Consider the following 13,000-nt stretch of genomic DNA (forward strand, 5'->3'; position numbering starts at 1 on the left):
TCCAGTGTGAGAAGAAAACAAAAAAAAAAGAACGAGGCTCAAACTACACACTTCGAAAAAACCTTCGTGTCTTCTTCTAAAAGGGTCACGTCCGCTTAGTCCTCATTCTCGCAAGTGCCTAAACCATTAAACAATAGATTTCATATGCCTCGCTTGTTTTTGCTACTATACCTTTTTGCTACAGTTTTGTCAAACCACTTTCTGCTTTTGTCACCCCATAGAATTCATTAAAATATGCCCAATTCTTCAAGAAAATTTGTATTGGGGCGTACATATGCAGCTAAAACACGAAAGTACAAATACATTATCTGTTCTATTCTGTTCCAAATTATTATCTGGACAGGTTGAAATTTATTTTACCTTTGCCGGTATACTTTTCTACTTTCTGTAGCCCAAAATGGTTGTTCGAACGAAGAGTGCGCCAATAAAGAAAAAAAAATAGTAAATAAAACAAAATGAGGAAAATAGCGAGGACATGACACCTCGTTAGCAAACAAACTTTCGGACGCTCTCACTTTTGTTACTAACAAATTACTGAATAGCACATCACTGAACACATCCCCTTGACCACGCCACCATCACAGGTGCTTTAGTGCTGTTTCCTCTTAGGAAGATTTCCAAAAACTTCCTTATTTTGCTAAACCTGCTACATGCATTATAAATTTTACATTATTTGAACGTCGAAATAGTTTTCCAGAGCCGGTCATTCAAGGTCTATTCGCTGTTCTATATAGGTAGTGTGATTGTGCGATGGCACCCATCAAGGTGCAATTGTACAATAGCAATACCTATATAAACATTCCGAGATAAATCTGTCTTGCGGGGAAGGAATTGGATTGGTCCCGAAATGTCGGGCTCTCCCCAAATTTGGCTTCAGCCATTTCACCCTCCTAAATCATACTGATTTACAACCTAAAACGCTTCCTGAACCAAAAGATGAGCTTGTGTAATAAGTAATATTACAACAATCTGTCACCAGAAACATTGCCTTTAAACGCTATTTAGAATTGGTTAGACCACCCTACAGTGCAACATGTTTTGCTGAATTAGCTTAATTCGTTTGGCAGGTGACTACAGATTGTGCATTTGAGGCGTCATTCTAGCGTTATAGAATAAACCGTAATGGCAGCTAGAGAAGCGCCGATGTTCGCTTTGTCCAGCTTAAATTTGTCTTTAGATTTGAAGTGTTTTATCCGGCACCTGCAAAATAGACCATCAAATATCATGTAACGAACAGTTCCGGGTCAACATTGCTTGCAAAAAACTTCTAGAATGCTCACCGCAAGTAGAGATGAACAGAATGCGCCACTTTACCATTTAGTCATTGATGAAGCCATGAAGGCACTGAAAAAGACGTCACAGAAAAAAGAAACGGTCGTATGAAAAACAAGCACTTCGTCGCAAAGTAGAGGGAACGTTAGAAAGGAGCAATTCATCGCACGTGATTCCTCAGAGTGTCAACAGTGCTAGGTTTGAATACTAGAAGATTCTACAAAGAAAAAAAAGTTAAAGAATGTAAAACAAATTATCCTAGGGTAATTATTAAACAAAATTATCCTCGAGGGTAATTTTTAGATCATCAGGGAAGAAATGTTTAAGCCAACCAAGATAATAATCTTGTTTTCGAAAAAGCACCACTTGGATGTATCATAACTATTTAGCTCATAATGAACACATGTGTTTTCTATATATGAATCTAGTTGACGAAACCATTACAATCGAAGTAGATGCATTTTGGAGAGAATAAATTCAAGCGCGCAACCTGACGAGGAAGGTAGACACACTGGAGCTAATTTGCAAGACTTTACTGAGGTCCACACTGCGTGCCATATTTATGTAACTTGTGGCCAGATGACTTGTAAGAGCAGTCATTCAGAAAATCAGTGACCAATTAATTTATGAAGACAATGCGAAAAGTATTATAGCAAAGGGAGGATATGAGAATTCTTTGAGTGACTACAGGCACATTTTCAATTTAACTTATCTTCACAAGACAAGCAACTGTTTATACGATGAAGATTGACAGAAAATACTACGTTCTTGATTGCTACCTATGCACAACAAAACTTCGTGTTGCAGACACTGAAGTCATTGTGTTTCCCATTCAACATTCGCTTTCCCACATGCTGTATTTATACGCTATGTCCGGGTCATATTATGGTGAAATATGCGGCACCTATTCAGTTCTTTTGTTACCGCGAGAAAATGGTTGTTTTTCATATGTCTCGAGAAGATCAATTTTGCCAATTTGAACAGTACTCCAGCACGCATTGAAGCAACCAAACTTTGCACAATGAAGAGGTTTTTCTAAAAAATATATTTTATATTGAAACCAAATATTAAAAAAGAAACATATAAGAAGTGTTGAATTTGTCGTCGCCAGCTGGTTAATAGTGCAATAAAAACACTTTACATGCAAAAATATTCCAAAGAAAGAAAATTCAGAATGTACAATTTGTAAATAAATGCCCCAGGAAACGTATAAAGAGTAGTGAATGTCGTACGAAAATGTTTCTGGTCACATAGACAAAGAAAATCAGACCCGATTTCTGCTTCGTTTCTCGTGCCATGCGTTGAAGCATTGCGTGGCTTTTGGTGAGACGCAAGTGTACTTGCACACTTTTTTCAGTAAATATTTGTCTTGCGATAAAAGTTTCTAGGTGTCTTACTATAGATGGACACCCGAGATGTGAATAACTCCTCTATAAATGAGATCTCTAATGAACTTCGGTATTTCGTCTAGAGTCACCTCTTCCCATAGGCCACCTCACATTGCATAGGTTGTCGTTCCAATATATGTATCCAGGCTTTTTTCTTTGCATTTTTGCGCATATTGTACGCAGTTCTAAAACGTTTCACACTGCTCCGTAGTAAGGGCCAGTATGTGCTCCGGGGACCTCCTTGTCATTAGGAGAAGCTCTGCAGTCAGCGCCAGCACACTGCGTCTCAGCGAAGTGTGGAGCACGCACGTAACCAGAGGGCATATAAGGCTGTGCACAAAGGTAAGAAGCTATAAGCGCTTTCGGCGGAATAGACAACTAAACAAAACAAACGCACGAAGGGCTGCGGATGTCTCAGGCTGACGCAAAACATCGTCGCCATAAAACTTGAAAGTGAGGTGCTCTCATCCTCGAACTTTAGGCTCGTCCTCACTCAGTTCAGGTGGGGTTGCAAGACATTTTCGAGCAGCGCGTGTGTTTTGCATAACTGATACGCACTCATGTGCGCATGACGACGACGTCATAGAACCACCTATTGGCACTAGATGTAACCCTGTGTGTCTGATATAACAATGCAAGCAAAATCAAAGCTGACGAAAACTGTCAAAGAACCCCACCTCCACAATTTAAACACTTGGTGAACCTTTGTAATTACTTTTTGTAGAGCAAATTTTGCCTGACTCCTAGGAAAACCTTTTTATTGATTATGTAGCACAAATTTCTGGCAATTATTACTGCTCAAGATAGTTCATATGAGAAGCTGAAACTGTAATTGAATATATGGCTTGCAAATGTTATTTTCATTGCAGAACCTCGATGTTACTGTAGCCTAATAGAGACGCACACGCACTTCTGTGAGGTTCGCCAGGCTAGCACACTTTTCCAACAATACACGCCCATTGGTTCGCACAATAGTCTGTCGAAAATTTATGTCGTCAAAGCGGGCAAGTTCAAATGAATTATGATAGGTTAGTGGCTGGACGCACGACCATTTTAACCACCACATATTGATGAACTAGAATTTACAGTCGCTCGTGACTAAGAGATCACAGAGGCTTGTCTCCTGCGTAAAATTCTGTGCGCGATACCGAGTGACTGAACACTTTGAACGAAAAAGGGCAAAAGTAAGGTTGCGGTTTAAAAACGTTTTATTATTAAATAAAATGAGGCGCTTTTCAACAGCTTCACCGCGAATTCAGAGTTCATGGTTGCTGGATGGTTTGCCAAATCCAGTAAGACTACGTCGATCTTGACATGCATGGTTTGTCTTCTCCCAAGAAATAATCTTACCAAAAACCAAAAATGTGCAGCAATGCACACTTTTAGCGTACCGTACACTAATCCCAAAGTCCCACTAACCCCCACTCCGGAAGAAGAAATTGTACATATATTGAAGTGCACAGGTAATTCCATGTTGAGAAAATACTTGATTGTTAGCATGGCAGCTTGGGAAAAAGTATGGGCAGTGCCGCTAACTATAAAGCGTAAAATGTAAGACACTGATACACTCCGGCGCGCTTCGAAATGCAAGTGTCACTATTTGATACCCGAGCTAACTTTTAATTTCTTCACAGCATTATCGCATAGATGCTTTGAAATAAAAGAGTATGAAAATGCTTTACAAAACTCTGTTGCGCAACTTCAATGATGAGATGCAGGAGTGCCGCATTCGTTCTCTTCACGTTTCGCAAGGTCTTTCTATTTACTGAAGCTAATATCGAATACGTTGTCGACGAAGTATGACAGCCAGATCACCAGCAATACTCAGGCCCAAACCACTTCGCTCATGGTTGAAAAATAGCTCTTTAGAGCCTTATCTTGAAACGCGGTGCGCAGTGCAAGGTGTAGTGAAAGGCAAGATTTAAATTGTGCTCTTACATCAGCTTTCATTGCCATCTTGCGGTTGTCTACATAAAAAAAAGTAAACGTGAATTTCCACTACCACTATCGAGGTTCGCTGAACGCACAAACTGAACGCCATATTCTTCAGCATACCGTCAATTTCCTTGAGCGTTTTTTTTTTGTCTCGTGCAAGAAGCGTCTACATTCTATATACGATGTATCCATACGTTCAGGAAAAAGCTTATTCACTTTTTGTCTCATCTCAGGAAGAATCAATCAGTCTTTCTTTTTGTGTTCATTGTATATTCCCTGCCTTCCTTGATGATTTCGCCCCTGTGTCTTCAAAAAGAAATAAAGAAAGTAAAAATGAGGTAACATTTTCAGCCTTCGTATTTAAAGAAACAAATACAATAAATAAATAGGTCGACGTTAGAGCGATACGTTTACCTAACAAGAAGTCTTGATGAAAGCTTCCTGCTCGTCATTACCTGTCCATTCATCTCACAGAGAGTGTTACTTTTTTGTTTTTTATAACCTTAGAGTGTGCGTTACGCAACCATCGAATCTGAGCATCGGCGCTGAACGAGTAGGCTTAAATAGCTCTATATAATAGTAGTAAACTACCTCCCAAATACTCTTACAGATGCACCCAAGTAAACTCAAATGCGACACCTAATTTCTTTTCTTCTTCGTCACTGTATCGATCACCCTCTCGCCTCCTCTTTCCCATCCCGTCAGAAGTTTTCTGCAGCTTGCACGGCCTCCTTGATTGGTGCTCTCTTGTGCTGCTCATGACGTCATCTGATGACATCATCACCGATCATTGTGGCACTATACCTCGCTGGTCACCTCTACTAGCCCTAACATTACGCCTGGAATAGCGCATTTGAAATCAGCCACCAGCAACAATACCATAAGCCCTCTTCTTTTTTAATGCGAAGCATTTTTAAGCGAACTTCGACGAGTTTGATCTCGTATCTATCTATCTATCTATCTATCTATCTATCTATCTATCTATCTATCTATCTATCTATCTATCTATCTATCTATCTATCTATCTATCTATCTATCTATCTATCTATCTATCTATCTATCTATCTATCTATCTATCCATCTATCTCTCTATCTATCTATCTATCTATCTATCCAATTACGTCTGGTTGCCCCCATGATCACCCGCTTCTCTTGGAGTGAACCAAAATTAGTATGGGAGGGTGAGATGGTTGAACAAAATTGACGTGCTAATAAAGACATGAATAATATGACGATTCCGTCGCTTACGTCGTCAAACACTTTCCACCAAACAGTTGTACATACCCATGGACGAGTATGTGCCACAGGTGATTGACAGTTATCCCAGGAACAGCGAGAAGACACATGCAAATTTTTAACGCATGAACGTTTAAAAAAAGCTGACATTGGCAGTGTTGACCGAAGGAATGCAAAGTATCTGTCAGGCTCCCAGCAGGAAATGAACCCCAGCATTCTGCTTGGTAATCAAGTATTCTACAACAGAGTGACACCAGGTCTCGGATATACTTTTGAAATAGACCCAAGTGTTCTTGAAACGTCAAATGTGGTTCTGGTGCTGGCTATCAAATTTTATAAGCTATACATATGTATATATTCCTATGATACAATCTTCACGACGGGTTACCTTCAATTTTCGGTGCGATTCGCTGAAGGCGATTTATGAAGCAGTGTCCACGGCTACCATCCTTGCGAGCAACAGCGCTTCATATCAGCTTATCGCTTCTGCAGTGCTAATGCTCCTGTTCCTGCTGGCATCGTTGTGCAGTAAGTGTACACCACTGGTGCTATAAACATCTGAAACTATTCAGCGTATGTTTGTGCGCGCAGCATTGCGTCATTTTATAACCTGTCGCTCAATGAAAAAATTTACATGGTCACCTTTTCTCCACATGCTTCGCATATTATCGATTTCCAAGGTACTTGAATCGGCCGAATTTTTTTTTTCTTTTAAGCTAACACCCTTCAATTTTAGGTGCCTCCACTTTATCGGTACATGTAAAAAGTGGCTTTCCTTACTGTGACGCAACATAAACACGCGCATTTCGCTTTGGTCTTTATAGATCGTTAAATGAAGTGACCGAAAAGCTTTTCTGGGTGCAACGCTTGCTGCTACTATCATAGTCTTGAAAGCACCGATCCGTGAAGAGTTGAGCCACACTACCAAGATCAGACAATCCAAGCAGTATTCACACGCAAAAATTGTACCACAGACTCCATGGACGACCGTTCAGCTGTATACGAATGCTCGCGCTAGGCAACAACCTCTAAGATAACGTATGATCACCCGATTTAAAATACCTTAACCATTGAAAGCCTCTGACATTTAAAGAGAAGTACGAAATGTGACCGGCTATGAGGCGCCTGCGTTTATAATTACAGCCAAGAATACCAACTTATATCATTTTCGCGCGTATGGTGCTGGTACATAAACTGAAAAAGTTCACTGCATTTTGCACACGAGTGCATCTGACAACATCAAAAAATTTTATTCTCGTGAAATGTTGTTAGCGCGCTTCAGCAACGCTGGTTTTCCATGCGATACGTAAGTACAGCAAGGTCGGCACGCAGCTTCATTTTCGCACAATAAATCGATTAACCATTTCGTTTTTCTTTTCAAGTTGCTCTCCGCAATGAACCTCTCGCGAGGCTAAAATATTCAGACAAACTTAAGCAATAACCACACCGTACGGTAAATATACAGGCGGTGCTTGCGTAGTTGCCATATGGTGAACCGATACAGCTAAGAGTGAGAGAGATAGAGAAAAGAAAAGGAAGGCCGAGGGGTTAACCAGATATTGGCATCTGGTTTGCTACCCATTACGGTGGGTGGGGAAATAGGGGCAAGAAAGAGAGGGTAGATAGAGAGAGAGAAAAAAAAAAACGCTCGTGCACTCATGAGAAAACAAAAACATACACAGGAAGGGCGTTCTGGCCACAACCGTTCAGAAAGGCTGGTCGATCGCAAAAAGTGCAGTAGCTCTTTCGGGTCCTTCTTCTGTGAAGTTGCATCTTGTCGATATTGTTGAATTCTTTCCTCCGTCAGAGGTTGATTATCTGATTGATTGATTAATTGATAATTGGGGTTTAACGTCCCAAAACCACCATATTATAATGAGAGACGCCGTAGTGGAGGACTCCGAAAATTTCGACCACCTGGGGTTCTTTAACGTGCCCCCAAATCAGCGTACATGGACCTATAACGTTTCCGCCTCTATCGGAAATGCAGCCGCCACAGCCGAGGTTGATTATCTAGTTTGCTGAGTTCCTTGCGAAGGCATAGTCATTGTCTACTATACTGTAGGCACTCACAAGGAACATGTTGGATCGTTTCTTCTTTGCCACAGTGGCCACAAGCTGCGGTGTCCGCCATACCAATGCGGAAATAGTAGGCGTTGGTAAACGCAACGCCCAACCACAGCCTACATAAAATTGTCTGGTCTGCTCGGCAAAGCCTCGAGGGGACTTGAAGACTTAACATAGGGTCAAGCGAGTACAGTCAAGCATGCTTGAAAAACGGCTGATTCCATTGGGATGTGGTTTGCTGACGAGCAAGCCAGAGGAGCTTTCGTGCAGCATCTGACGTAGTACACAATAAAAAAAAATAACGAGTAAAAAGGCTGTCTTTTTGTCCCACAACAATTATCGTCATCAGGCTTGCGTGCGCTTCCTTTCTTGAAAACTCGGCGCTGGCCACTTTCCTATCGAGAATGCTATGTAAGCCTGATAATGCGAATGTCAATCGTGACCGGAATGTACCAGGCGGGGGCGATAGCGCAAGGATGGAACACAATATAGATGACGATTATTGTTGTAGGACAAAACGACACCCTTTTTACTCGCTCTTTTTTTAGAATGTAGTATTTCACGACCATCTGCGTAGGCTGAGCGGGCAGCTTGATCGGCCCGTTCATTCCTGATGATTCCGCTGTGACTGGGTAACCACTGAAATGTAATTTGGTGCCTTTCCTCAGTCAGGTGGTGTAAAACCTCTGCTATCTCTAGTACTAGAGCTGCTCGTGCGGTCCACGGCGTAAGGCTGAGAGTAGAGACTGCAGTGCCGCTTTCAAGTCGCAGAAATAGTCCACTTGCCTGTAGGTTGATCAATAACAAATCGCAACGCGGTATGAAGCGCTGCCGATTCTGCTGCCGTTGATGTTGTTGCGCGGGTTGTCTTGAATCTATTCATCATGACCACCCTTGGTATCACGACTGCTCCGGTTGAGCTGTTCGGCTGAACCGATTCATCAGCCTATATATATATATATATATATATATATACATATATATATATACATATATATATATATATATATATATATATATATATATATATATATATATATATATATATATATATATATATATATATATATATATATATATATATATATATATATATATATATATATATATATATATATAGATAAAATAGATGATCAGAGTTTCTTCCGGCTACCGTAATAAAAGTTATAAACTTCGAGAATAGTGCAGTATAGGAAACAAAACAATAAAATATTTATTTATTGTGTTATTGTGGCCAGTAACAATGCCAGAATTACCCGCTCGTTTCCGGCGGCTCTCCGTCGCTCCTTTCTAGTTTCTCTCCTTCTTCTGCTTCTTGTTGTCTGTTGCTACCTCGTTCGCCCGCTTGTCTTTTTCTCTCTCTCTTTTTTTTGGAGGGTCTTTAAACTGTGAGGGTGACCCTCTGCTACGGGAACTTGTATCATTTCACTTACATCCTCCGAAGAAGGCTGGTCCACCAGCCGAAACTGTTAGGATTAAATAAATATTTTATTGTTTTGTTTCCTATACTGCACTATTCTCGAAGTTTATAACTATATATATATATATATATATATATATATATATAGATATATATATATATATATATATATATATATATATATATATATAGAATCTTGATATTTTTCATACAAAAGAAGTAGTGTGAGATGCTTATGAGCCAATGACAACAAAGTGGCTTTTTAATGGGCGCCAGGTATGGTAATATTAATAATTGGTTGAGCGAGGCACCATGGCGGAGTCACAGTTCTAGCGGCAGGAGAGAACGAAATTGTGATCGACTCGCCATGTGCGGTCACTGTTTTGCAGTAAGATGTGCGTGGTTGGTCCACTGGTAGAGAGGCTAGATGATGTCGAGGAGTTCGAATAAGGTGTCGTATATGTGGCTCCAGCACTTCAACATTGATGTGGGTCTTGATGAGGTGGTTCCTTGTGATGGCAATATTTGCCGCTGTTGATGCACTTTGGGGCAAGCCTAGACAAATCCGGAGTGCTTGAGCCTGGACACTTAGAAACATTCGTATACTTGTTTTACTTGCGTTGGTTAACGCTTGTAGGCTATACCAAAATGATCCAAGGAAAAAAAAAACCTGTATAGTTGCAACAAAGTGGCTGTGGACAATCCCTAGTTTTATTCAGCGAAGAACTTGAACAAATGGCAGATGCCTGTCAGCTGCCTTTTCATGTAAAATACATGTGGGCTCCATGAGAGGGCTCTGTTAATTATAACACCCAGGAACTTGTACGATCGGAGGTAGAGTATCATTTCGCTGTTTATTAGAACGCTGTAATTCTGCATTGTTTTGCGCGTAAATGTTACAAGTGCACATTTCTCAGAAGAAATTTCCACACCTCGTTTACGGAGGTAAATAGCAGCTTGAGTGGCCGCTCTCTGCATTCGCGCTCGCAGCTGTAGACGTGTTACTGCAGACGTCCGAACGTATATGTCATCCGCGTACATTGAAAATCTGACATTACTTGGCTAAAACACTCGATTTACTATACCAACTTGTCTTCACCTAGTAGGCGCATGCAAAATACCAATTATGGTCCTTGTCTTTTTATTTTCTTGTTATCTAATGGTTTTTTGGGACTATAATCACTCTAGCTGAGGAACCGACCTGTTCACATGCAATGGCGTGTTCACATACCTTAGGAGTGGTGAAGCGTGCCGCATCGAGATAAATACAGTACTACTCCTGCCTCAAACGTTGTGTTGAGGCTTCACAACATCAATAACACAAAAAGTCGTTCAAAAGAACGACGACCGCACACTGGCCTGGATATCTCCTCTTCTGCCCAGCCTCACGTTCCCGTTGATGGATGAGGCCGCTGAAATGGGTGGTGCACGTTTTTTTCTCTCTAAAAGTCGGGTTCCTTTCGCCGACAGCCAGTTTTTGCCGCATTCTCTGAATAACGGTGTGCATGCCCACTGTTTCTCCGTGCTTTACTTCTTTCTGAGAGCTCGTACAAGTGCGTGTGGTTGTGTTTGGACGAGGGGAGAGAAGAGGGGAAAGGGTGCAGACTGTGTGACGTAGTACATAAAACAGACGGGCTTCTAACCTCGAACATAATCTATAATGCGACCTTCACGATACTGCCTGCACGCGCAGAAAGGTCGAAAAAAAAAACAGTGCGGTTTTTTTTTCCTTTCGCTTCTTCGACTACTCTACTTCAGTGTTTATCCTCTACTGAAGGTGACGGGGAAGAGGGGGGGGGGAGTGAAACAAGACCCTGTTGTGGGGACCTGAAAGCGAGGCAAATGTTGGGTAGTGTGCGTGACAATGGTGACGGATGGATATCGCAGTGCATTCGTTTTGTTTTTATTGTTTTGCGAATATCTAGATGTATTTTTTTCTCGCTGGTCAAATAATAACAAACAGTGAACAGCCAGAGATTGAATGCGGAAGAAATGAAAAGAGAAGATGGCGCAAGCTAAACGGAAAAATGGAGAAGCCTGGCTTGCGAGAAAGCGGGCGAAACAAATGGAGCACCCCGCTCTCACATAGTTTGTTTTGCCCGGTCATCTTTACTTCTTTTCTTTTTTGCAGAGTATAGTTTGACCAGCTTCTGCAGTGACCGACGGCACATGGCGGCGGCCGCGCAATATATGTATGCGTTTATATGGCATACGGATCTGCCGTGGCTCGCAGTCGTTCTCCGGAAACTCCTGTTTTGTTTTTTTTTCTCTGTCCTTTTCGACTCTGCCAGTATATTTCGCACCATTTGTCACGGCCGCATATATACTTCATTGCGAGCGTGACACTCGCACTGAAGTTGTGCTATAGGGAAAGTTCCGAGGCATTTGTGTGTGTGTGTGTGTGTGTGTGTGTGTGTGCGTGTGCCTGTGCGTGTGCGTGTTTGTTTGTGTGTGTGTGTGTGTGTGCGCGTGTGCGTGTGCTTACGACCAATGTCGACGCATGTGGCACTCACAGCGTTCGTAACTGCGATGCAACGTGTGGCGGACATCGGCTTTTGGTTTTAAAACTTAATAATTATTTAGTATTTTAGAATATCCCTGGGAATATTACATTACGTCATATTATAACTCACACGCGTTATAAAGAGCCACTTATCTCCTTTCTCGTATCATCTCTCTACTTTGGAAACTGGATAGGTGTTGCCAAGTCTGCACAGTTATTAGCTGATGACGAAAAGGGGTGCGCACGTGAGAACGCACAAGCTAGGGGTCTCTATTATGAAAACGCCAACACCCAGCACTTGAATTAACAAAAATTTAGGTTTGGAAGTGATTTTAGCTAGTGACTGCTAGCCTTCGCTAATAGAAAATTCGCTGTGGCCTAAAGGTATGCCTGAGGGTGCGTAGGAAGAGGTGCGGTAATCTTATTGTAAAGCTTGTTTCTCTGTATGGTTACGCATCTCGAGTCGTGCGGCTAGTTTTTCCTCCATCACCCAAGCGCGCTGCTTCCCCTTGATTTTGTCCTGACAAAGTCTGGCTTCTTTTAAACAATCTAAATTACTCTCTATATCTGCCAACGCATCCCACGGAGCCACCAACCCTTCTACATGTAAGATGCAACGCTGGCTCCTTCTCTGTTTATAGAACGCGGTTTCACTAGCTCGTCCTCTGTTATGCAACGCGGTTTCACATTGTTATGCATCGCGGTTGACGTCATGCCAGATGGCATGGCGCGCAGCGCTGCTAGATGCGGTGGTTTCAAGGCAACGGTTCAGCTTGCGATGTGGTCACAGGTCACAGCAGAACGGTAAGAAAACGGTGACTGTAGGTTTTGCGACAATATTCACAGGCTCCGTCACGGATTCGCCTAAAATGATTCGGAGGCTAAAATGACTTCGGGTAGCACTTCTCTGACCACTACTATATTGATATTATTAATAATGACCATCATTTAGGAAGCTGCAAGTGTCTATTTCATAGAGCGCTTGTACCCTTGTCTCAAATTTTCTATTTGTTTTACCAGCAATTCTGGGAGCTGCCGCTCCCTCCTTGCGAGAATGGATGAAGAAGCTTCTCAGGATTTTCGAGGTGGACAACCGCTACGTCTGGCAGCGGCTAGGAAACGTGGGACCACCTCAAGTGACACAGCCAGCGAGGCAACGGAGCTCTATTCCGACGGTTT

At 41.8% G+C, this 13,000-nt stretch overlaps 1 long non-coding RNA gene across 1 annotated transcript in view; it reads right to left on the minus strand.

Moving 5' to 3' along the window:
• Nucleotides 1-421: 421 nt before the first annotated feature.
• The window catches only part of LOC142769015 (uncharacterized), a 637,773-nt gene continuing 625,194 nt past the window's right edge, over nucleotides 422-13,000 (minus strand). The window contains exons 5-6 of the long non-coding RNA XR_012885600.1: nucleotides 1,281-1,344; nucleotides 422-1,200 (exon numbers count right to left, since the gene is read on the minus strand). This is a non-coding gene — a long non-coding RNA (uncharacterized LOC142769015). The remainder of the gene's footprint in view (nucleotides 1,201-1,280; nucleotides 1,345-13,000) is intronic.

Source organism: Rhipicephalus microplus, chromosome 1 (genome assembly GCF_043290135.1).
Source record: "Rhipicephalus microplus isolate Deutch F79 chromosome 1, USDA_Rmic, whole genome shotgun sequence".
Taxonomy (NCBI): domain Eukaryota; kingdom Metazoa; phylum Arthropoda; class Arachnida; order Ixodida; family Ixodidae; genus Rhipicephalus; species Rhipicephalus microplus.